Source organism: Beta vulgaris, chromosome 1 (assembly GCF_026745355.1).
Source record: "Beta vulgaris subsp. vulgaris cultivar EL10 chromosome 1, EL10.2, whole genome shotgun sequence".
NCBI classification, from domain to species: domain Eukaryota; kingdom Viridiplantae; phylum Streptophyta; class Magnoliopsida; order Caryophyllales; family Amaranthaceae; genus Beta; species Beta vulgaris.
In genome coordinates, this window is record NC_079202.1 from 698,270 (window position 1) to 726,208 (window position 27,939).

Genomic DNA, 27,939 nt, shown 5'->3' on the forward strand with positions numbered 1-27,939 from the left:
GGGCCTTAAACGAACTCGGATGGCTTAAAAAGCCTATAGGTCATGGCATAGCAATGAGTTAGACTCGTTGGCCCGTTCCGCTTCCAGAAAGGTATAACAATAAGCAATCGGACTCCGTCGGCCCGATTAGTAGAAATCATTTCAGGGTCTTTTGTCGAACTTCCTTATCGAACTTATCCGCTAACCTTCCTACGTCAGTTGAAGATTAGGTCACATTGAGGATAAGGGGTGGTATACTGGTATCCAACACATATGATGTAATTCCGTCTATTTTGATATCTTTCTACTTTGTTTGATGCATGACTAACTTCTCAAATTTCCCTTGCTCAATATGATTCTCAAATTGTGAAATTAATTCAGTCCAATAGTTTATTTAAATGATTTATCTTATTATTATTTTAACCTTGTGTTTCAACGCAGTAGTAATTCTCTTGAAAAATAATATATTTGTTGAGAGAATTCTGTAACGGAAGGGGGAATTTGGGATTGAGAATGTGACGAATAGGAAAACCCTAATGCAAAGCTAATTATATACAACCCAACAGATTCTCCAAGATGGTGCTTTGCTTGCAAGGTCGGTAGGTGTCAAGTGTATCAAGCTCATCTGCTCATGTTCATGTAATTGCATTATAGTACAAGAGTAGCTTTAAAATTACTTTTTAAATCATGTTTTTTTGGTTGTTAAAAATATATTTTGTTCGGTTTTTTTCAAATTGTAACAATTTAATTTTTATATTTGTCATCGTACGACTTTAATCACAATTATTGATTATTAAATGGTATAATATAATAAAAGGTGATATTTAAAACATTGAAACACATGCAATAATATTTGTATAATAAATTTCACTTTTATATATCTAATAAATGTGGTCAAAATGATATATTTGAATCATCAATCAAATACCATTAATTGATAATTTCCATATTAAAGTTTGATTGAATCAATTCCTAAAATCTCGTAATTCAATTTAGGAATGATTTTGATTTAGGTGATCAACTTGCACATGATTTAGGTGAATGTTAAGAATTTCGGATACTATCAATTTAAATTAAGTAATTGATTGGAAATTATCATTAAGATTAACAATAATTAAGATTGATTGATAATTTAAATTCATTGTCATTTTCATTTGGGAATTTAAAATTTCGAAACATAACCAATATGGGAATTATAAATTTCGGCCAAAAGTATATATCAATATGAGATTCTAATTACGTAATTGTAACCATAATTAACGTCAATCACATTAATATATAAATGGGATATGCTTGATTTCCGGAAATCTCATATGATGTAATGATATTAATTGCCTAACTTAAAAAATCAATCAACATAAATCACGAGTTTTTTTGCATTTTTCAAATAAATTCCACAATATTTTGAATTGCCACGTGGACACCGGATTTGAGAGTTTTAGTTTGTGAAGCTCTAGAATTGCTCGGTAATTGTGAGCTTGCCATGTAGTATTTTGGATTTTACTTTAGATAATAGTATAGACATAGATCACAAATTTCTTAATATCAACTAAACACATTCGTCGATTCCCTAAAAATCACAAAAAAAGTAATTTTCTATGAAATGAAATACTTTCTAAAGATACTTTGACTCATTAATGTAATTTCTAAAGACACTTTGACAACATTGATAGAACTTTTAAGTAGTCTTTTGTGCAAAAATTGTGCTAGAGTCCCCTTCACCTCTTTTTATTTCTACTAGAATTTTTTGCATGCGATGCGTGCTTGAATTTTTTTTAGAAGCAGATACTCGAAATTCTTCTGCGTAAGAGTCAAAATTTAAACATTAGATATACGAAGTATAATTATTTTTAGTTGCAAAATTTGATTGGTTTAGTTTCGGTCACCTCACCATTCTTTTTTTTTTTTACTTTTCAAAGTTAAATTTTATGAACAAAATAGAAATTTTATTGAATTTATTTATGATTTCTAATATTATAATTTTTTAGTTGATTTTTGAATTGAGTAAAATACTTCATAAATTGTACGTAAAGAAAGTGGACACTTTGATTTCAAGTAAATTTTTACATAGGTTGTAGTTTGGGAGTGAATTTTTAAGTTTTTGTAAAGTTTCCTCATTTTAGTGATTTGCAATAATTTTATGATTTCAGTTGATTTATGAGTGATTGTTATAATTATATTTTTGGTATTTTTGTTTGAAGCCCCCTTTGATTTGTAAGTGAATTTGTAATTTAGAATGGGAAGGGGGTAACCTAGTCTCTTCATTCGGGGACATGCACCATTGCTCCCCCTTCCCTTATATAATAGAGATATGTTGTACGTACTTTAATTCTTGAATGATATTTTACATAAACCTTTTTACTTTGATAATTAATCGCTATTATATAATAGAAAAAGATAGGTCCAAATACATGTAAAAGTTTCATTATATATAGGAAACACTATAAAAAAGTAAATAATTTTTTTCCTTGTATAACTTTTAAATTATGATTTCATTACAAATACACCTCTACTTTATATCATGACCCACCATTAATTGTGAATGGTTCTTGAGAATAGTGATTTGTATTTAACTTTTTGTAAATATTTTTGAATGTATTGACGTTTTAGGTTAATAGTTTTAGTTTGTACGTTAATTTTGAGTTTTAACAAAGTTTCCTGATTATTTGAGTGATTTGCGTGATTTTTATAACGTGACTTTCTCAATTGTATGAATGATTTGTAAAGTTTCTTCTTTTAAGTGATTTCTGAGTTATTTGTGAGTGCGTGTTGTAAATTAATTTTCGGTAGTTTTCTTTGAGTGTCGATTTTGATTTTGACATTCCTTTTGTAATTTAAAAAGGGAGGGGGGTAAAATAATAAGCATTTCAAAAGAGGACACCATTGCTCCCCTTATATAATAGAGATTTGTTTCTTTCTCTCTTCTTGAGTATATTCCACTTATTTCACAAAATAAATTCAGCAATTTAATTTCAAATTGATCCTAGTATCAATTAACACGGTAATTACATGATTTACTTCATAAATCAAATTACAATATATGGTAATGGAATTAAAATATCAATCACAATCATGCATGATTTATGTCAATTAGTAAATTATTGATATCGAAAGTATAACAATATGGAAGTGAATAATTTTTGGCCAAATTTAAATGGAATTGGAGATTATAAAAACGGACTTTGCCACATAAAATTTAAGATTTTGCTTTAGATAATAATATAGATATAATTCCTGTTATATGTATATAGTATTCTTTAAAGCAAAACCCTCAATTTTCCTGTTATATGTATATATTCTTTAAAGCAAAACCCTCAATTTTCCTTATTCATCTCTCTCGTTGGGTGTTGCTCTATTAGAAAAGTATTCATCATTTTCCTCTGCTTGACAAGGCATAACAATTGTAATTTCAAACTCCTTTCAATCTTCAATTATCTTTGAGGTAACTCTATTTTTTTCATTTTTATTCGTCAAATTAGTTTTTTCTGGTTGTTGAACATGTCATAATTGTTATATCGTTCATGATTGATCGATTTGTTTTTTTTGTTTTTGTTTTTATTCATTTCTTCAATTATCCTGTGATTGTGCGAAAGAGGGGAGGTTGACTTATTTAAAAATATTTTTTTTTCTAAAATTTATTACATCTAGTCTAGCATGTATTTTTTTTTTTTTGACCGGAAAGCTAGCTAGTAATTTTATTCATCAAATGAAAGATCTGCAAAAACAGCATTTGAGCCTCCACAGGCACCTCCTCTAACCATACTCGCATCTCAGAAAAATTCCTACTAAAATGGGCAAGTTTATGAGCAACCTTGTTCCCGTTTCGACAAACATGACTAAAATCAATAAAAGAACATTTACTAGCTAGCATTAAAATATCAGAAACAATAAAACCGAAGCTGGTACTCTCCTTAGTTTTCTTCTTCAGATAATGAATCAACTTGCTGCAATCACTTTCAAGCACCACACTATGGAAACCCGACTCAACAGCAATTAAGAGGGCATGGCGAGCTGCCACTGCCTCCGCGACATCAACGTCATACCTCCCTTCGATCAAAAGGCATGTTGCCCCCATTAGCTCACCCAACTCGTCACGAAAAATCCCTCCACACCCTACGTGCCCATCCTCAAACACAGCCGCATCAGCATTAACTTTGTACGATCCCGCATTGGGTGCCACCCACCTGCTCTTATCACGCTCTCTCTCCTTGGGACGACCACATCCATCTTCCGTTGCCTCCATATACTCCCGCAGAGCATCTACAGCCTTGGCTAGCGTGTCCTCCATCGACCACCATTTCTGCCTAAACACCCACGCGTTCCGTCTGAGCCAAACATGCCACAAAATGAAAAAGAACATTGCCCACCAATAATCTTCCTTCATGATTTTTGCTTTTTCTGCACACCACTCACGGAAGTACATCCGCCTATGAACATTGAATTCCAGCCGTAGGGGTGATTGTCGCCACATTCTATTCACCTCCTCACACTCAAAGAAAATATGCATACTCGTTTCTCTCTCCTCACCACACATTGGGCACCTAGTCTCACCTTCCACACCCCTTTTCATCAAGTTTCCCCGTGTAGCTAGACCCTCATGGATGGCTCGCCACCCAAAAAGTTTCAGTTTTGGTGGAATATGAGGCTCCCATACTTTCTTCCACATCTCGCAGCTATGATCTTCAGATGATGAGGCCACCGCCTTCTTCCTTGCATCCATCTCCAAGTAGTAGGCACTTCTCACAGTGAAGCCCCCATGTTTCGAGAAATGCCATATCCACTCATCACTGCCATGGTATCTTGGGAGTGGAATGCTTCGAATTTCCTCAGCTTCCCATGTTGTGAAAAAATTACGAAGCTTTGCGCCATCCCACACTCCCCCTTGAATGAGATCACTCACCATCCTTGGCTCTTCCTCCCTTGTCCCTCTTTGTGTAAGCAAACGGAAACACGGCAGACCCGGAACCCATGGGTCTTCCCACACATTGATAGTCCTACCATCTCCAACGACCCGCCTAAGCCCCCGCCGAAGTAGACTCCTCGCAGACAAAATTGACCGCCACGTATAACTAGCCATTGGGCTCACCTTAACATCCATAAGGGTGGAATTTGGGAAGTATGTATTTTTCAAAGTTTTGGCCATGAGTGAATTCGGGTGCTTGACAATTCTCCATGCTTGCTTAGCTAAGAGAGCATGATTAAACACTTGCATATTTCTCATCCCCAATCCCCCCTTCTTTTTCGGCTCATACAACTTATGCCACGCTATCCATGCCATCTTTTTTTCTTCTTCTTTTTGATCCCAAAAAAAGTTCCTATACATCCTTTCCACATCATTGAGTATGCTTATCGGAATAGTGAAACATTGCATAGCATAAGTGGGGATAGCTTGCGCAATGGCTTTGATTAGAATTTCTCTTCCTGCATGGGATAAAAATCGTTCCTTCCATCCTTTAAGTTTCTTCAAAACTCTCTCCTGAATGTGCCGGAATACAACTTTTTTGGAGCCACTAACACAAGTGGGAAGCCCTTGGTATTTTTCATGCTCCTCTACAGCCTTAAAAGTTAACTTCATCTGAAGCAATTCTTTCTTTTCTTGTTCAACATTTCGGCTAAAGGACACCTCGGATTTCTCCATATTCAGTTTTTGACCCGACGCAGCTTCATAAATAGAGAGAATCTCAATAATCTTCTCCACTTCATCCTCATTTGCTCTTGTAAAAAGGAGACTATCATCAGCAAAAAATAAGTGCGAAATTGCATCAACTTTTTTACCAATTTTTAGCCCATGAATTTCCCTTTTTGCATCCGCATCTCGCAACAATGTAGACAAACCTTCAGCACAGATAATAAACAGAAAGGGAGAGAGAGGGTCCCCTTGTCGAAGGCCCCGCGTAGGGGTGAAAGAACGCGTGGGCTGGCCATTCAGTAGAATAGAAAACGAGCTCGTAGTCACACATTTCATTATCCTAGAAACAAAGTTTGCCGGGAAGCCTAACTTAAGCATCATTTTCTCCAGAAAATCCCACTCCACTCTATCATACGCTTTACTCATATCCAATTTCAGACCCATATACCCCTTCTTTCCTGTCTTTTTCTTCCTTAGATAATGGAAACACACATATGCCACCAACATATTATCAGTTATTAGTCTATCAGGCACAAATCCACTCTGAGCTTCATGAATGACATCTGGCAACACTCTTTTCAAACGATTAGCAAGCACTTTGGAGATGAGCTTATATATCACATTACATAAACTAATTGGTCTAAAATCAACAGGGGACTCACATTCTTTTTTCTTTGGAATTAAAGCAATGTAAGTTTGATTTATATCACCAATATCAACTCCATGATTCAGAAAATTCAAAACCTTTTCCACTACACTATCACCAACAACATTCCAGAATTTCTGATAAAAGAGAGCACACATACTGTCCGGTCCTGGAGCTTTCGTGGGATGCATTTGTTTCAAAGCTTCACACACTTCCTCTCTAACATACGGCTCTTCCAATTCGTGTTTCTTCGGTTCTTGAATGAGATTGCTAACCTTATCAATCACCGGGGCCGGGTCTATATAGTCATTAGCTCGGAACAAATCATCGAAATGCTGAACAAGGACATTTTCTATGTCTTCCTCCTCTTCAAAAACATCCCCTGCTCCGTTTTTAATGCGAGCTATATGATTCCGCGATCTTCTTTGCTTGGCCTTTTCGTGAAAGAACTTTGTGTTTTTATCCCCATGATTGAGCCACTCCTGCCTACTTCGTTGTTTCCAAAACACCTCCTCCCGAAGCTCCAATTCATCCAACCTACAGTCTATGGCGCGCATCTTAGAGATATTCTCCTTATTCGGTTCACTTTCCATCAACTCCCTCATTTGGTTCGTGAGAGCTCGTATTTCCTTTGCCGCATTCCCAAATTTTTGTTTACTCCACTCCTGCAATTTCCTCGACACCCGAGTCAGATTCATTGTCGCCTCCTCACCTCTATGCCACATTGCCTCAATGACTGCTAGTCTAGCATGTATATATAAGTAATCTATTATACAATTAATATGACAACAATAACCAAATAATTAAATTATTTTTGTAATTAAATATTAGCATACCAGGTTTTATTAAAATTAGCCTCTTTGAGTAGCTAAATACTCCCTCCATCCTTCATTAGTTTACTCACTTTGACTTGTAACACTATTCATTTTTATTACTTTGACCATCATTTGTGTTTTATATGTAAGAAAAAAATATAATCATATGGAATATTATTTGATTCGTCTCATTATGTAGTTTCAAAATATCAAATTTTCATAATTTTAACAACTACATAATTAGAGATATTATTATTCAAAGTTTTACTTCGATAAATGTGAAAAGTCAAAACGGGTAAACTAATAAAGGACGGAGGGAGTATTATATATAACATACACAATATACGTACGTTATAACAAGTACAATGGAAAACAAAGATTATTGCATATAATTTGAATCAAGCTATTAGAAACAATGGTTAAGTATGATAAAATTAGCAAACAACATTCTCATATAATATGAATAAGTTTCATAATCGATCATACACGTATCATCAAGTATCATAGGAAATATGGAAAGAAACACAGCAAATGTATTCCTTATTTTATGACACACCACACTGTGACTTTCTAATAGCTGTACTTTTTGAATAGTGTATTCCAAAAGGATACCATAATCCTCCTCCGTGGACGCCACAACCAACTTATTTTTTCCAAAATTTAATAGTGACGTAACATAGTTAACCATACCTTCCAAGGTTAATTCCTTATCTCACCTTTGACACATTTTTCTTCACATTTTTTCATCATCAACTCAATGTCTTGAGCTAAAATGGATTTAGGATTCACAAAAAGAAGATTTAGGATCACTTGAAATTTGTTCGATGTAGTAGGCATGATTTTCGCAACATGCAACGGCAAAAACTGGCTTCATTATTGATTTTCTTGAAGTGCAACTTCATTTTAACTCCTACTTTTGACAATATATCATCTTTGAAATATATCACTCAACCATCTTGCGGAATTTGAGTTTTTCCAACTTGTCCTCCCCAAACATACAATAGGGCTTCATGTATACCAAAATCCTGTTTGTAATTCGAGTTGAGTTTCACAACACTTTCATTTGATCCTACAAAAGAGGACAAATTAAATAAAATTAGAGTTTGTAGTACAGTGTATAGAGCAGTCTATGTTTAGTTTGACTAAAAATTAGATTTAGAGAAATAAATTCTAGAGTAATTTTTTTAAAAAAAAAAACTTTTTTAGGTGAGTTCAAAAATCGAAAAGTCAAAATTTCATAAAGTATAAAAAAGTCACACCTATATTAATCATAAGAATATTTATTTGTAATTACTACTTGTACATAAACAAAAAGAATAACAAGAAGTGAAATTATGATTAGCTTTGTTAGATACTTGGGACTAAGATAGGTTTAATTTGATTCAAAAGTTTACCTAGATGCAAGCTATCCTTCAAAGGTTTTGGCATAGTGATATCGCCTACTTTAATTTTCCAATATATTTCTTCGCGTGACGGAGCTCCATTGCTACATTGTTGAACTGAACTGAATTGAGCTGTATTGATTAAAACTTAATTGAACTGAATTTTAGCTTATCAAAACAGGCCCTAAACATGTTTGGGTAAGGGCCAAAAAAAGATGTGCAGATTGGGCCAATTTTATATATATATATATATATATATATATATATATATATATATATATATATATATATATATATATATATATATATATATATATATATATATATAATATTATATAATATATATATATATATATATATAAAATATATATATAATATATATTATATAATATATATAATATTATATATATTATATATATATATATATATCTATACAAGTTGCATTTATATAAGTATAAATATCAAATCATATTAAGTTATGAAATCCTACTAGATATATTTTAAAATACGATCATTTTTATTATTAATTAATATCCTAATTGCAAAGTAAATAAAGAGTAGAGTGAAGAAAACTTACAATAACGATAAATGTAACTATAACTAGTAGTATGTAATAACTCATGTTGATTGAAATTTAAAGGGAAAGTTCATGACAGATGAGAGATGAGAGATGATAAGAGTCATCTATTTATAAGCAATGAACTACAACTGAGAGTCTGAGACGCAAAAGCAATGAACTACAACTGCAAAGAAATGTACTACAACTTAGAGTTTGAGATGCAAAGCAATGAAATAACTACATCTCTTTTCTTAGGCTAAAATAACTACATGAAATAAAATACACTAATTAGTTGAAACACATTCTCATTAGTTGTTTGTGCATGATCTTTTTGTTTGTTTCCTTGTTTTAAGGTGGTTTCATTTGTGTGTTTAAAGCATGGTGGTCTCTAGTCCACCATCCATGCTTTGGTCCATTAGTACTATAAATTCGGCACTTCTTTCCATTCCTCCTCTCCACACAAAACTTTCCCCTCCCTCTTCTATTCATTTTCTTTGAACATTAAGAGAAACAGAACCCACAAAACTCCTTCTGCAATGACTCAACCACATGAGATCTTTTACGTAGCAGGAGGCAGGGATGATCTTGCCAATGATGCTCAGGTTCCAGCTCTCCCAGATCATCTATCGGCCTCATGGGAGAACCCATTGCTGGTCCTAGCAGAGATGGGGTCTCTAGAATATCCTAGCGAATGCCCTAATCACCACTTGGCTGTAGACAACTTCCAAAAGTGGCGACGAAACCACTTGAAGAGGAAGAGACATCGCTTCAACCAACGTTTTATTAAGCGTTGGGGGAAGAGACCATCACTAATGGAAGGATCGTCGGCAGAAGGGCCTTCTAGACTCTTAGTGGCAAAAGAAGTCTTTACCAAACTGGACAATATTGCAAAACAAAATGTGGCTTTAGTGTGCAAAGCCTGGGACGTAGACATTAGGGAGATAACTCCTACTCCTAACTATGCCCGCACTCTGGTGCACAGGGTATTTGGGTTCATAGGGGAAAATTACAAAGCATTAGTCTCTCGTGGCCCTAATGGGAGCATTTATACCATTCAGTATAAGTGCGCATGTCAGAGGTGGAACGAAGAAATCCAGCTGCACGGGCGTGTTGATTGGGCCTTGGTGGAGCCAAGTGATGATGAGTTTGAAGATTATCTAGTCCATGGCGAACTGTTGGACGCTGTCGCAAACACCCCTAGCGGTGAGGAGGAAATCTAATTCCCTTCCTCTCTTCCCAAAGGCCACAAAATAAATATATGTACATATATTTATGTCTTTCGTTATTTTGCCTACTAAAAGTACTACTCAAATAAGAATTTTGTCTTGTAAACCTGATGTACTAGGCCATAACTCTATTTAATTACTAATGAATCAGTACCGTTATTGGACCAAATATTGTTTCATTATGTTCAATTATTACTTTCTTTTCTTGATCCATTATTCTGCTTCTATCGCTAAGCATACACAAAGAATTTTTGTCAATTAATTTACAAAGTTTCAAACGCCATCACCTTTGCAAATTAAGGAGGCAATTTGTTAACACTCAAAAATATCACGTTGACTTTGTCTTAACAGAGTTAGACAATGATTGACTTGCAATGGTTTAACTGGCGATGGAAAGCTCAGGCGCTAGTGCAAACAGTTTACAAGATATTCAACGTTAATGTGATCGAGGAGTTTAAACGGTTTCTAAAAGGCAAGGACGGAGCGGTTTTTAGTTCAAATCAAAAGGAAATGGCGCCTAAAGGAACAACCACCCATAACCCACGATCTATAGCACTATCTATAAATATGCGTGAAGACATAGAAGAAAAGGACAACAACAAACACACAAACAATCTATTCGTCTTCTCGCACTTTTACTGCTTTCAGTAGTTTTGCACTTGGCTTCACAGCCAAGTTTAGTGTAGCGTAGGGTAGATTAGCGTGGTTACAAAATTCTTCACTAGGAAGTATTTCCCTCTCCATTTGTACGAATATGGAGGTATTACCTTCATCCTAATGCAATTGTAGTCTGACCCTATCCCTTTATTTATATATGGAAAGCTTTCGTATCTTGCATCCATGCCTGCTTGCTTTTTAGTTTCAGTTTTCATTCCACTCTTAGTGCAATTGTCACATCCTTTTGATTACTTTGACCCTAAATACATCTTCTAGGAGCTTTGACGTTAGCGGGGTTATCCAGTGTAATCAGTAACAAGAGGGGCAGCCCCCTAGCGAACCAAAAACAATATTGGACGTTTGACTTGTTGGTGAAGTGCAAAGTCACCTCAACAACATTACAACCCATTAACCTACAAAACAAGTAAATTACCTGCTATAGCAGGTAAAAAGGCCAAAGGGTGCACTAGATAAATTTTTGGTGTAAAGTTCAGATTATTCCATAATAAACTAAATGTCGGGTTATTAGTCACGAATCGAGCAAAAGTCGGATTATTCATATCAATTAATCCTTATTATTATGGTTGTTGTTGGTCTTGGTGGTGTTCGTGTTGTTTGTGGCATTGTTGTAACTTATTAAAATTATGTAATTTGGGTTTATAATTATCAATGTCATTAGCTAAATCATATGAAAGAAATTAATTAGAAACATTGTTGAACTGAACTGAATTGAGCTGTATTGATTAGAACTTAATTGAACTGAATTTTAGGTTATCAAAACAGGCCCTAAACATGTTTGGGTAAGGGCCAAAAAAGATGTGCAGATTGGGCCAAGTTATATATATATATATATATATATATATATTATATATATTATATATATATATATATATGTATATATATATATATATGTATATATATATATATATGTATATATATGTATGTATATGTATATATATATGTATGTATATATATATATATGTATGTATATATATATATATATGCATGTATATATATATGTATGTATATGTATGTATATGTATATATATATATATGCATGTATATATATATATATGTATATATATATATATATGTATATATATATGTATATGTATATATATATATGTATATATATATAATATATACATATATATATATATACATATATATATATATATACATATATATATATATATACATACATATATATATATATATACATATATATAATACATATATATATATATATATATATATATATATATATATATATATATATATATACATATATATATATATAATATATATATATATATATATATATTATATATATTATATATATTATATATATATATACAAGTTGCATTTATATAAGTATAAATATCAAATCATATTAAGTTATGAAATCCTACTGGATATATTTTAAAATACGATCGTTTTTATTATTAATTAATATCCTAATTGCAAAGTAAATAAAGAGTAAGTGAAGAAAACTTACAATAACGATAAATGTAACTATAACTAGTAGTATGTAATAACTCATGTTGATTGAAATTTAGAGGGAAAGTTTATGAGAGATGAGAGATGATAAGAGTCATCTATTTATAGCAATGAACTACAACTGCAAAGCAATGAACTACAACTGAGAGTCTGAGACGCAAAGCAATGAACTACAACAGCAAAGAAATGAACTACAACTTAGAGTTTGAGACGCAAAGCAATGAAATAACTACATCTCTTTTCTTAGGCTAAAATAACTACATGAAATAAAATACACTAATTAGTTGAAAATACTCATTCTCTTTAGTTGTTTGTGCATGATCTTTTTGTTTGTTTCCTTGTTTTAAGGTGGTTTCATTTGTGTGTTTAAAGCATGGTGGTCTCTAGTCCACCATCCATGCTTTGGTCCATTAGTACTATAAATTCGGCACTCCTTTCAATTCCTCCTCTCCACACAAAACTTTCCCCTCCATCTTCTATTCATTTTCTTTGAACATTAAGAGAAACAGAACCCACAAAACTCCTTCTGCAATGACTCAACCACATGAGATCTTTTACGTAGCAGGAGGCAGGGATGATCTTACCAATGATGCTTAGGTTCCGGCTCTCCCAGATCATGTATCGGCCTCATGGGAGAACCCATTGCTGGTCCTAGCAGAGATGGGGTCTCTAGAATATCCTAGCGAATGCCCTAATCACCACTTGGCTGTAGACAACTTCCAAAAGTGGCGACGAAACCACTTGAAGAGGAAGAAACACCGCTTCAACCAACGTTTTATTAAGCGTTGGGGGAATAGACCATCACTAATGGAAGGATCGTCGGCAGAAGGGCCTTCTAGACTCTTAGTGGCAAAAGAAGTCTTTACCAAACTAGACAACGTTGCAAAACAAAATGCGGCTTTGATGACACAGGTTGAGGATGAGATAGACACAATAAACATAAGTTCAATGCCTTTATTTTTTGGCAGCCTAAACCAAACTATACCAAACTATACTAAACTAGTGCTTCTGCACAAACAAAATGACATATAGGCTTCCCACTCGGCTTGGTGTTAAGAAACTCAAAGGCATAATGTCTTGGATTCTAAAAAGAAGCGTCCTTGTGACAAATTGCAAATGCCGCCCTTTGCTTCCCATTAGCGCGAACCAAAGAAACATTGTATAAATCATTATTCTTTATGCTATGACAAAGAAACACAGCAAATGCATTCCTTATTTTAAAACACACCACACCGTGACTTCCTAATAGCTGTAATTTTTGAATAGTGTATTCCAAAAGGATACCATAATCTTCCTCCGTGGACGCCACAACCAACTTATTTTTTCCAAAATTTAATAGTGACGTAACATAGTCAACCATACCTTCCAATGAACTAACACAATTCCTTATCTCACCTTTGACACCTTTTTCTTCACATTTTTTCATCATCAACTCAATATCTTGAGCTAAAATGGATTTAGGATTCACATAAAGAAGATTTAGGATCACTTGAAATTTGTCCGATGTAATAGCCATGATTTTCGCAACATGCAATGGCAAAAACTTGGCTTCATTATTGATTTTCTTGAAGTGCAACTTCATTTTAACTCCTACTTTTGACAATATATCATCTTTGAAATATATCACTCGACCATCTTGCGGAATTTGAGTTTTTCCAACTTGTCCTCCCCAAATATACAATAGGGCTTCATGTGTACCAAAATCCCGTTTGTAATTCGAGTTGAGTTTCACAACACTTTCATTTGATCCTACAAAAGAGGACAAAATAAATAAAATTAGAGTTTGTAGTACAGTGGACAGAGTAGTCTATGTTTAGTTTGACTAAAAATTAGATTTAGAGAAATAAATTCTAGAGTAATTTTTTTTTTAAAAAAAAACTTTTTTAGGTGAGTTCAAAAATCGAAAAGTCAAAATTTCATAAAGTATAAAAAAGTCACACCGATATTATTCATAAGAATATTTATTTGTAATTACTATTTGTACATAAACAAAAAGGATAACAAGAAGTGAAATTGTGATTTGCTTTGTTAGATACTTGGGACTATGATCGATTTAATTTGATTCAAAAGTTTACCTAGATGCAAGCTATCCTTCAAAGGTTTTGGCATAGGGATATCACCTACTTTAATTTTCCAATATATTTCTTCGTGTGACGGAGCTCCATTGCTACATTGCTGAACTGATTGAATTGAGCTGTATTGATTAGAACTTAATTGAACTGAATTTTAGCTTATCAAAACAGGCCCTTAACATGTTTGGGTAAGGGCAAAAAAAAGATGTGCAGATTGGGCCAAGTTATATATATACATATATATATATATATATATATATATATATAATATTATATATATTATATATATATATCTATACAAGTTGCATTTATATAAGTATAAATATCAAATCATATTAAGTTATGAAATCCTACTGGATATATTTTAAAATACGATCATTTTTATTATTAATTAATATCCTAATTGCAAAGTAAATAAAGAGTAGAGTGAAGAAAACTTACAATAACGATAAATGTAACTATAACTAGTAGTATGTAATAACTCATGTTGATTGAAATTTAAAGGGAAAGTTTATGACAGATGAGAGATGATAAGAGTCATCTATTTATAGTAATGAACTACAATTGCAAAGCAATGAACTACAACTGTGACTCTGAGACGCAAAGGCAATGAACTACAACTGCAAAGCAATGAACTACAACTTAGAGTTTGAGATGCAAAGCAATGAAATAACTACATCTCTTTTCTTAGGCTAAAATAACTACATGAAATAAAATACACTACGGTTTTTTCACCATATACCCCTGACAAATTTTTTTTTGCACCGTATACCCTTTCAAGTTTTCAAATTCACCATATACCCCTCACTTTTCAAAAAATACATCAACTTACCCTTTTGACTAACGGTGTTAGACTTCCGTTTGTCATTAGGCCCTAATCCTCTCCTAATCCTACTTAACTAACCTAAATCATTCAAACAATAATCCTAACCCTAACCCTAACCCTAATATAATACACTAATCCTCTCCCTTGGGCCCACTACCACATCCCTCTGAGAACCATCCCCCCTACCCCTTGGGCCCACTGCTACGTCCCTCTGAGAACCATCCCCCCACCCCTTGGGCCCACTGCCACGTCACCCCCACCCCTTGAGCCTACTGCCACGTCACCCCCCACCTCCTCACCACCACCCCTCCCCTTCTCCCAGTGACCCCCCCTCACCACCACCTCCTCCCCTTCTCCCAGTGACCCCCCCTCACCACCAACGCCTCGCCATCATCACCCCGTCACCACCACCTCCCCTCCCTAACCCCCGCTGTCCCTGTTTTGTACTCCCTCTCCCCTACTTCGAGCTACTGCAATCGTACACCCCCTCCCCCAAACCTCCGGCAGAAAATGAGTCGCGCAACGACAGCGGCAGAGCAAAGCGCGCAGACGGCTTCGGAACGGCGCGAGGAATGCCCAGCAGAGGGGAGGAGAGAGAAAGAGCGGAGGGAAAAGACGAGGTGTGCGAATAGTCTCGAGGGTGGCGGTCCGATGGTGTCAGGCATGGTGTTGGTGACGGGGTGGTGGTGAGGGGGTCAGCGGGGAAAGGGGAGGAGGGGGTGGGGTTGTCGGGGAAAGGGGAGGGGTTGCCGGGGAAAAGGGAGGGGGTTGCGGCTGGGGTGGGAGAAGAGGAGGGGTGTTGGGTGGGTGGTTCTCGAAAATCCGGTGGGATGGGGTGGGGTGCAAAAATCCGGTCAGGGGTGATTCTCGAAAATCCGGTGGGTTGGGGTGGGGGTCAGGTGGTGGTGGGTCAGGTGGTTCTCGAAAATCCGGTGGGATGGGGTGGGGTGCAAAAATCCGGTCAGGGGTGGGGGCCAGGTGGTGGTGGTCAGGTGGTGGTGGGTTAGGGGGGTGGTGGGATGTAGGCTGGGCATAGGGGTGGGTAAGGGCTAATGGGCTTTTAGGGTTAGGTTTTTTACTAAGTTAGGTTTAGGGCTAAGAGTAAGTATTAGGGTTTAGAGTTTAGGGTAGTTAAGTAGGATTAGGAGAGGATGAGGGCCTAATGACTAACGGAGGTCTAACACCGTTAGTCAAAAGGGTAAGTTGATGTATTTTTCGAAAAGTGAGGGGTATATGGTGAATTTGAAAACTTGAAAGGGTATACGGTGCAAAAAAAAATTTGTCAGGGGTATATGGTAAAAAAACCGAATACACTAATTAGTTGAAAATACTCAATCTCTTTAGTTGTTTGTGCATGATCTTTTTGTTTGTTTCCTTGTTTTAAGGTGGTTTCATTTGTGTGTTTAAAGATGGTGGTCTCTAGTCCACCATCCATGCTTTGGTCCATTAGTACTATAAATTCGGCACTTCTTTCAATTCCTCCTCTCCACACAAAACTTTCCTCTCCCTCTTCTATTCATTTTCTTTTAACATTAAGAGAAACAGAACCCACAAAACTCCTTCTGCAATGACTCAACCACATGAGATCTTTTACGTAGCAGGAGGCAGGGATGATCTTGCTAATGATGCTCAGGTTTCGGCTCTCCCAGATCATCTATCGGCCTCATGGGAGAACCCATTACTGGTCCTAGCAGAGATGGGGTCTCTAGAATATCCTGGCGAATGCCCTAATCACCATTTGGCTGTAGACAACTTCCAAAAGTGGCGACGAAACCACTTGAAGAGGAAGAGACACCGCTTCAACCAACGTTTTATTAAGCGTTGGGGGAAGAGACCATCACTAACGGAAGGATCGTCGGCAGAAGGGCCTTCTAGACTCTCCGACTTCATCAGTTGTCATCGTAACTTAGTGGCAAAAGAAGTCTTTACCAAACTGGACAACGTTGCAAAAACAAAATGCGGCTTTAGTCTGCAAAGCCTAGGCCATAGACATTAGGGAGATAACTCCTCCTCCAAACTATGCCCGCACTCTGGTGTACAGGGCATTTGGGTTCATAGGGGAACATTACAAGGCATTAGTCTCCCGTAGCCCTGATGGGAGCATTTATACCATTCAGTATAAGTGCGCATGTCAAAGGTGGAACGAAGAAATCCAGCTGCACGGGCGTGTTGATTGGGCCTTGGTGGAGCCAATTGATGACGAGTTTGAAGGTTATCTAGTGCATGGCGAACTGTTGGACGCTGTCGCAAACACCCCTAGCGATGAGGAGGAAATCTGATTCCCTTCCTCTCTTCCCAAAGACCACAAAATAAATATATGTACATATATTTAGGTCTTTCGTTATTTTGCCTACTAAAAGTACTACTCAAATCAGAATTTTGTCTTGTAAACCTGATGTACTAGGCCATAAGTCTATTTAATTACTAATGAATCAGTACCGTTATCGGACCAAATATTGTTTCATTATGTTCAATTATTACTTTCTTTTCTTGATCCATTATTCTGCTTCCATCGCTAAGCATACACAAAGAATTTTGGTCAATTAATTTACAAAGTTTCAAACGCCATCACCTTTGCAAATTAAGGGGGCAATTTGTTAACACTCAAAAATATTGTGTTGACTTTGTCTTAACAGAGTTAGACAATGTTTGACTTGCAATGGTTTAACTGGCGATGGAAAGCTCAGGCGCTAATGCAAACGGTTTACAAGATATTCAACGTTAATGTGATCGAGGAGTTTAAACGGTTTCTAGAAGGCAAGAACCGAGCGGTTTATAGTTCAAATCAAGAGGAAATGGCGCGTAAAGGAACAACCGCCCATAACCCCATAATATACAGCACTATCTATAAATATGCGTGAAGACATAGAAGCAAAGGACAACAACAAACACACAAACAATCTATTCGTCTTCTCGCACTTTTACTGCTTTCAGTAGTTTTACACTTGGCTTCTCAGCCAAGTTTAGTGTAGCGTAGGGTAGATTAGCGTGGTTACAAAATTCTTCACTAGGAAGTATTTCCCTCTCCAATTGTACGAATATGGAGGTATTACTCCATCCTAATGCAATTGTAGTCTGACCCTATCCCTTTATCTATATATGGAAAGCTTTCGTATCTTGCATCCATGCCTGCTTACTTTTTAGTTTCAGTTTTCATTCCACTCTTAGTGCAATTGTCACGTCCTTGTGATTGCTTTTACCCTAAATACATCTTCTAGGAGCTTTGACGTTAGCGAGGTTATCCAGTGTAATCAGTAACAAGAGGGGCAACCCCCTAGCGAACCAAAAACAATATTGGACGTTTGACTTGTTGGTGAAGTGCAAAGTCACCTCAACAACATTACAATCCATTAACCTACAAAACAGGTAAATTACCTGCTACAGCAGGTCAAAAGGCCAAAGGGTGCACTAGATAAATTTTTCGTGCAAAGTTCGGATTATTCCTTAATAAACTAAAGGTCGGGTTATTAGTTACGAATCGGGCAAAAGTCGGATTATTCATATCAATTAATCCTTATTATTATGGTTGTTGTTGGTCTTGGTGGTGTTCGTGTTGTTTGTGGCGTTGTTGTAATTTATTAAAATTATGTAATTTGGCTTTATAATTATCAATGTAATTAGCTAAATCATATGAAATAAATTAATTAGCAACACTGCTGAATTGAACTGTATTGATTAGAACTTAATTGAACTGAATTTTAGCTTATCAAAATAGGCCCTAAACATGTTTGGGTAAGGGCCAAAGAAAGGATGTGCAAATTGGGCCAAGTTATATATATATATATAATATTATATATAATATATATTATATATATAATATATATATATATAATATATATTATATTATATATATATATATATAATATATATATATATATATATATATTATATATATATATATATATATATATATAATATAATATATATTATATATATATATATATAATATATATATTATTATATATATATTATATAATATATATATATATATATAATATATATATAATATAATATATTATATATATATATATAGGGGTAGGATATTTAATACAATAAAATGATATTTGTTGCTTAAAAGAAACATTATAACATTGAGATAGAAAAAAAATAATACGGAGTATGGAAATCTAAAGGCCGAGCTTTAAATAAATATAAATTAATTTAAAGATAATAAAGACACAATAAATTTAGTACAAATAATTAAATCTTTTAAAACAGTTTTAATGAAAGAGGTGAAACGATGAAGTTGATACATCGAAAATAAATTTTAGATCAAAATAAGATTAACGGATTGTCTAAAAATACTTTTAAAAGTAAAGGAATGAAATATGAGAAAATTTAAAGGATTGTTTAAAGGCTTCGATTTATGAAATAACGGGGCGTTACAGGTTCACTATTCTTCAGAGCAGATAGTTCACATTTGCATGCATAAGAAAGATAAGACTCCTCAAAGGGGTAATTAGACAACACTCTCAAAATCAATCAAATGTATTCCGATGATCAAGTTTGTTTATAATATAGCAATGAAGACAATGATAATTATAACACCAAGCAAGGCATTGTTTTTCCTGCCTTACTTTCACTCATCAAACATATATACTTTTAGCTCTTTAAATTATTATTAAGCTCAAGTGAGTTCAATGCTCATAAAAGCTATCCAAGTTCTAATTACATACACCTACAATAAGTTGCCATAAGTTCAAGTAAGTTTTGATGACACAGGTTGAAGATGCCATAGACACAATAAATATAAGTTCAATGCCTTTATTTTTTGGCAGCCTAAACCAAACTATACCAAACTATTCCAAACTATTGCTTCTGCACAAACAAAATGACATATAGGCTTCCCACCCGGCTTGGTGTTAAGAAACTCAAAGGCATAATGTCTTGGATTCCAAAAAGAAGTGTCCTTGTGACAAATTGCAAAAATGCCGCCCTTTGCTTCCCGTTAGCGCGAACCAAAGAAACATTGTATAAATCAGTATTCTTTATGCTATGACAAAGAAACACAGGAAATGGATTCCTTATTTTATGACACACCATACGGTGACTTCCTAATAGTTGTACTTTTTGAATAGTGTATTCGAAAAGGATACCATAATCCTCCTCCGTGGACGCCACAACCAACTTATTTTTTCCAAAATTTAATAGTGACGTAACATAGTCAACCATACCTTCCAATGAATTAACACAATTCGTTATCTCACCTTTGACACCTTTTTCTTCACATTTTTCATCATCAACTCATTATCTTGAGCTAAAATGGATTTAGGATAGCGAGGTTATCCAGTGTAATCAGTAACAAGAGGGGCAGCCCCCTAGCGAACCAAAAACAATATTGGACGTTTGAATTGTTGGTGAAGTGCAAAGTCACCTCAACAATATTACAACCCATTAACCTACAAAACAGGTAAATTACCTGCTACAGCAGGTCAAAAGGCCAAAGGGTGCACTAGATAAATTTTTGGTGCAAAGTTCGGATTATTCCATAATAAACTAAAAGTCGGGTTATTAGTTACGAATCAGGCAAAAGTCGGATTATTCATATCAATTAATCCTTATTATTATGGTTGTTGTTGCTCTTGGTGGTGTTCGTGTTGTTTGTGGCGTTGTTGTAATTTATTAAAATTATGTAATTTGGCTTTATAATTATCAACGTCATTAGCTAAATCATATGAAATAAATTAATTAGCAACATTGTTGAACTGAACTGAACTGAACTTAGCTGTATTGATTAGAACTTAATTGAACTGAATTTTAGCTTATCAAAACAGGCCCTAAACATGTTTGGGTAAGGGCCAAAGAAAGGATTTGCAGATTGGGCCTATATATATATATATATATATATATATATATATAGGGGTAGGATCCGCAGAAAATAGCTCTTAATCTGAAAACTGAAAACAAGGTAACTTTTAACCCCTTTAGGGTAACTTTTAACACTTTTAGGGTAACTTTTGTCAGTTTTAAGGTAACTTTATTATATTAAGGGTAGTTCTATATATTTCAAGGGTAACGTGTGACAATATATCACTCGACCATCTTGCGGAATTTGAGTTTTTTCAACTTGTCCTCCCCAAACATACAATAGGGCTTCATGTGTACCAAAATCCTGTTTGTAATTCGAGTTGAGTTTCACAACACTTTCATTTGATCCTACAAAACAGGACAAAATGAATAACATTAGAGTTTGTAGTACAGTGTAGAGAGTAGTCTATGTTTAGTTTTACTAAAAATTAGATTTAGAGAAATAAATTCTAGAGTAATTTTTTTTTTAAAAAAAACATTTTTAGGTGAGTTCAAAAATCGAAAAGTCAAAATTTCATAAAGTATAAAAAAGTCACACCAATATTATTCATAAGAATATTTATTTGTAATTACTACGTGTACATAAACAAAAAGGATAACAAGAAGTGAAATTATGAGTTACTTTGTCAGATACCTGGGACTATGATAGGTTTAATTTGATTCAAAAGTTTACCTAGATGCAAGCTATCCTTCAAAGGTTTTGGCATAAGGATATCGCCTACTTTAGTTTTCCAATATATTTCTTCGGGTGACGGAGGTCCATTGCTAAGTGGGAAAGCCAACTGCTACAAAAGGAAAATTCAAACAGATAAATGATAAATATATGTTATGAGAAATAGCGGTAAGTAATTAAATAGTAACGTAGAAAAGAAATTTAAAGTCCAAAACATAATTGCAAATTGCAAATCTTGAATGGAAATGTATGTAGGTTAATACAATTTCTCTAAAATTGAATATATAATTTAGAGGAGGATCTTGGTCAAATCTTAAACTTCACGACTTCTTGATAAGTGTTTTTGTGCCATACATTTGAATTAAGTGGGAAAAGATAAGAGAATTTCCAATATCAAAAGCATGAAAAAATTACATAAAATAACATGTATATGAGTAGGGGTAGCATGACGAGTTCTTGATATGCATCGAGTTCAATATAATTTTGGTATATCACAAAGACGATTGAAAAGGTAAAATAATTATCAATATCAAACGTAGTTAATCAATTTAATCGGGTAATATTTTGTTGTAAAAGAATTGAAGTCATCTTTATTTTTGGTAATATCTATACAAATTGCATTTATATAAGTATAAATATCAAATCATATTAAGTTATGAAATCGTACGGGATACATTTTAAAATACGATTGTTTTTATTATTAAATTAATATCCTAATTGCAAAGTAAAGAAAGAGTAGAGTGAAGAAAACTTACAATAGCGATAAATGTAACTAGTAGTATGTAATAACTCGAGTAAGCTATTTATAATGAACTACAACTGAGAGTCTGAGACGCAAAGTAGTGAAGCACATACCAACACTCTTTGAATTCGAAACGGAAACATTTATCTATTTTATCACACTTTGTAGGCATCAGTTCATCACATCAAATCAGCGTACTTTGAGGCATTGAATAAGAGATACCAACACGCTAGTTGGGAAACCGTTAGACTGCCGAAAATTGGCACAACAACCGTCGTTTTTGCCCAGATTTTCGAACAATTTCGAAACACATGTGGGCAGATTCGAGCATAATTACAGCCAAAAACAATTTCAATGGTTTCAAATTCATCTAATTACACAATTTTGTTTTTTGGCAATTCAAAATTTTTATTGACTACCAAAAAAATTGGTCAAAATTACAAGCTAAGCTCCACATTACAACTTCCACAAACAGCCACACAAGGCCAACCACAACAGTAGAACCTACCCTACTGAACGAATAACTTCCTCTCAACCACATTACAATTGCAAGCAACTTGAAAAATAACTCGATTAATCAAAACAGAAGGTGAACATAAGGCATTAACAAAAATTACACTATTTCTTTGACACCAAATAGTGTGCACTGCCTCAGAGAACATCATCACATAAACTCTTGATTTCAAACTCTTACTGTGAGCTTTTGAACAAGCAATTCTGCATTCAACATCAAAGGATCCAGCAGTCCTGTTGATACCAATCTTTTGGAGAAGGCCATTCCAAACCTCAGCAGAGTAGCTGTACTCAAAAAGAGATGTTGGACAGTCTCATACTGTGCAGCGCATAGCCTACATTGCAATTGACACTCAACATTCCATCTACTAATTCTATGAGTGGTAGGGAGTCTATTTTGGACAGCTAACCACACAATGAACTTGCTTTTAGACTGCTCTTTATTATTGCAAATAATTCTTCTCCATTGCACTTTCTGCATCTCCCCTTGAATGAGCTTGTAAGCTTTTTTTAATACTGAATTTCCCATTAAACAAATCTTCCCAGCTCCCCAATTGCCCTCAGCTCTCTTAATTTTAGAATTTTCTTCAAATGCCAGGTCATGTTGTTGGTTATTCCAACATTAGACACATCATGTCTTCTAAGATAATAAGCAGCTATCCACTTGACCCACAGCTTATCAGTTTTAAAGGTAATAGCCCAAAGAAGCTTCAACATTGCAGCCTTATTCCAGTTCTCCATGTTGATCAAGCTCCACCCACCTAACTTTAGGATTTAAGAAAATTCTGCCAAGCCACAGGAGCTTTTCTGGAATCTAGTGTAACCAGTCCACAAAAATTCCTACATATTGCTTCCACTGCTTTAATAACCTTCTTTGGAAGAGGAAAATATGAGCCCAATAATTCTGCATGCTCTAGAATGCTTCTCACCAATTGCAGTCTACCAGCATAACTAAGTGCTTTGTCATCCAAGATTGAGTCTGCTAGTAATTTTCTCTCACAGCACTTTACATTGAGAATTGGTAAGTTTTTTGGAGTTAAGAGGAACCCCAAGATATTTAAAAGGAACCTCCTATAGGCATACTAATAGCTCGCAATCATCTGAGCTTCTTCTTCATTCACACCAGCAACATAATTATCTTCTCCACACTAGCAACCAACCAGAGGCCTAGAAAATTTCCCAAAAGCATTCATTATTTTAACTACTGAACTTATGTCAGCCCTTGCAAACATTAGTAAATCATCTGCAAACATAAGATGATTAAGAGAAATTCTCTCACATTTGGGGTGATAATTGAAGTCAGGATCTCTTTAAGCTCTTTCAAGCACTGCTAGATATTCCATACTAGTGCAAAAAGAAAAGGAGAGAGAGGATCTCCTTGTCTTAGCCCTTTTTAGCATCAAAAGGAATAGTGGGATACCATTTATAGCAATGGAATAAGAAACAGTTCTGACACTCCCATTATCCATCCCACAAACACTGTAGGAAAGCCCAGCTCAATCAACATTTTTCTAAAAAAGGCCATTCCACAGAGTCATATGCCTTTTTTTATATCCACCTTGATTACACACCATGGTGAGATATGTTTTCTGGAGTATCCTTTTATCAACTCAGTGGCTAAAAGTATGTTATCAGCTAATAACCTCCTCAGGATAAAACCAAATTGAGCTTCATTTACCACCTCCTGCATCACAGTCTGCATCCTATGAGTGAGTATCTTTGAAATTATTTTATAGAGTGTGGTGCAACAAGCTATTGGCCTGAAATCCTTAGCATACATGGCTGAGGTCACTTTAGGAACCAGAGTAATAACAATATTATTAACTGGTTTGTGCATATAAGCTTGATAAAAAAACTCCATCACACCTCTGTAAACATCATGTTTGATTATGTGCCAGCATTTTTTTAAAAACAAACCATTAAACCCATCAATCCCTGGAGCCTTGTTATCATCAATCTGATGCAAAGCTCTGTCAATCTCTTCAGTGGTGACTGGTTGAATAAGAATTGCCCTGGTCTTTAAAGATAACACTAGCCCAGCTCTGATAGTGTTTAGATCTAGCCCAGTCAAAGAGGTAGCACAATCACCAAGAAAATTCTTATAAAAGCTGACAATTTCATCTTTAATTGCCTAAGTGGAAGTAAGGCAATCTCCCTGACAGTTTTAAAGCATTCCAATTCTATTCCTTGCTTGTCTAACTTTTACTGCAGTGAAGAAATTTTTTGTATTTGCATCTCCCTTAGAAAGCCAATTAATCCTAGACTTTTGTCTTATGATACTTTCCTCCACTCTAGACCAGTATCTAAGAGAATTGACTAAGTCGCTTTCTTCATTCTGCAAATGAGCATCTTTATTAATTGCCATGTTGTTTTGCACATTTTGAAGATTTACTCTAATATTCTCCACTTTAATGTGAGCATTAGAGTGATGACTAGTCTGCAGACCCTTCAAAGCTCTTCTCACAGCTTGTAGCCTTTTCCACACTCTCTTCATATGATAGCTATCATCCACAGACCTCCAAGCTTCTGCCACTACCTCGATAAACTTTGTATCTGCAGCCAGTATATTGAGAAATTTAAAGGGTCTACCCCTCTCCCTAACTGTATTTTGAAATGTTACCAGCAGTGGAGTATGGTCAGATACTCCACTTGGTAGATAGTTCACCATAAGCTTAGGAAAAGCTTCAAGCATACTGCCATTCATCACAGCTTTATCAATCCTACTACAGATTCTTGCATTTCCCAGACTTTTGTTATTCCATGAGTAGAACACTCCACAGCAAGTAGCTTCCATCATGTGGGAGGCTAACATGAACTCTGCAAAATCCTGAGTTTCTTGCTCACTTACCTCCACCCCATTTATTCTATCCTGCACACTCCAAACAGCATTAAAGTCCCCAATGCATAACATAGGTTCATTTATGGTGCTAGCCAACCTCTCTAGTTCTACCCAGAGAGGTTTCCTATCAGCAATGGTGTGTAATCCATACACAACAACTAATATGTAGCTGCTATTAAATTTCTGCACTTTAAGAGCCATACATTGTTCAGACTTACATAGAACATCCACTGTAATGTCACCTGGCTTCCACCCAAACCAAATCCTTCCTCTAGGAGAGAACCCATAATTATCAATCCACCTCCAACTATCACCAAATTTCCTTTGAATCTTACTACAATTATTGGCTCTAATTACACAATTTTAATGATTCTTTATGCTAAATCACCCTTTATATTCCAATTGAAATTGATTTGGGGGAAAGTTTTAGGGTTTTAAATTATTTGAACCAAACTCTTTGAATTCGAAGCGAAAACAACAATCGAAGACATGATTTTTGCAATTCAGATATAAAGAAATCAAAGCCCTTAATCAATTATACAAAATCTTTGATCAATTTTGGTGAATTTTGAATCAAAATTTCGACACTATTGCCCCGTTTTGAAGTACTGTATATTGAACATAAACAATTTCCCCCTTTTTTTTTTAATAGAAATTAATACAAATTTTGACATATCACAATATATCAATTTAATGCATAAAAAATCCAAATTTTAATGCAATCGTACTATCAAAATACTATGATATATAATCCAATCAATTAAAATCACTATTTTAATTATGCAAATTAATCCATATTATAAGTCCTCCCCTAATTGAATTAAAATAATCAAAACATGCATCAAAATGAACATATTAACATATACAAGAAGATAACTGATACCACTGTAGGAACTTAGATGCACTTAGTGGAATTTCAGGAAATTAATTTCCTAACATCTAAACAGGATCACATGCATATATAATACGTATCAAGCAATAAGGCCAGGATTAGAATAACAACCTTTGATGCGTGCTTTCAATACTACCAAGAACGAAGATCAAGAACCTCAATTGTTACTCTTCTAGTCAGTCCACAAGTACCAGATCAAAATCCTACGCATGCTAGTACGAAAGAGATGGATCGCTCTTACTCTCTTGCTTTTAGGGGAGAAAACAGTATGAACACCAATTAGGTTTAGGGTTTGTGATATTTTAACAGTGAGAACTTACTATAGAATTCACATCATCTGACAAACCTAATAAGGTATCATATATATCTTATTAGTAATTAGTAATGTCAAAACCCTGACCCTAACATTCAATGGGCTTTCATTATACAAGTCCAATCTTATGCTATATCGTGTGAGCTCATAGGATTAACTTAAGTATAGTGAGCCAAATCACATTGACCTACTAGTCATATTTATTCTCTAGCAAGTAAATGTGATTGCCTAACTTAACTTAATTATTATCTTCATATAATATAATCCTAATTATATATTTAGTAATTACACTTTCGATCGAAGGACATGTTCCTTCAAGAATGACTATGGGCAATATAGGTTACCACACCAGCTTAGTAAAATATAGGCACTAAGCCACTAATAACTTTGGCAACTAATGCTACAATATGTACTAAGCTACGATGCAAACATATTACTAAAATTGTACTCCAAAACTGAAATGTCAAGCTCTGGATTTTGTTGTTTAATGAACACATGAGGCTACAGCCCCAAAAGGACAAAAGATCTTGACTTACCAGGGTGATATTGATGGAGTCATGAACTTGAAGGCCAACATTTTGGCAGAAAAATGACATTCACCATCTTTTGTGGTGTATGGATATACCTCTTGAGTATCCAGACCTCTATTGTACTTTGATTGGAGTTGTGACTTTAAGGCTCTAGAAAATTTCATTTGGGATCTTGAGCATTACTTTAATGTTATGAAGCAGGGGGATAGTCGAAAACTTGATGTTTCCCCATTGTACCTTAGTGGCGATGCCAAGTTATGGTGGGGATCACGCCAATCTGGTTATATGGATGGTGTTACGGCTGTGAAATCTTGGGATGAGATGGCTGGTTTACGCAA

At 34.9% G+C, this 27,939-nt stretch overlaps 3 pseudogenes; all 3 read right to left on the bottom strand.

Annotated features, from left to right (window-relative positions):
• Positions 1-3,661: 3,661 nt before the first annotated feature.
• Positions 3,662-9,426, bottom strand: LOC130592037 (uncharacterized; annotated as a pseudogene).
• Positions 9,427-13,088: 3,662 nt separating this feature from the next.
• On the bottom strand, positions 13,089-16,738 carry LOC130592038 (BURP domain-containing protein 3-like; annotated as a pseudogene).
• Positions 16,739-19,955: 3,217 nt separating this feature from the next.
• On the bottom strand, positions 19,956-23,768 carry LOC130592039 (embryonic abundant protein USP87-like; annotated as a pseudogene).
• Between the last annotated feature and the right edge of the window lie 4,171 nt (positions 23,769-27,939).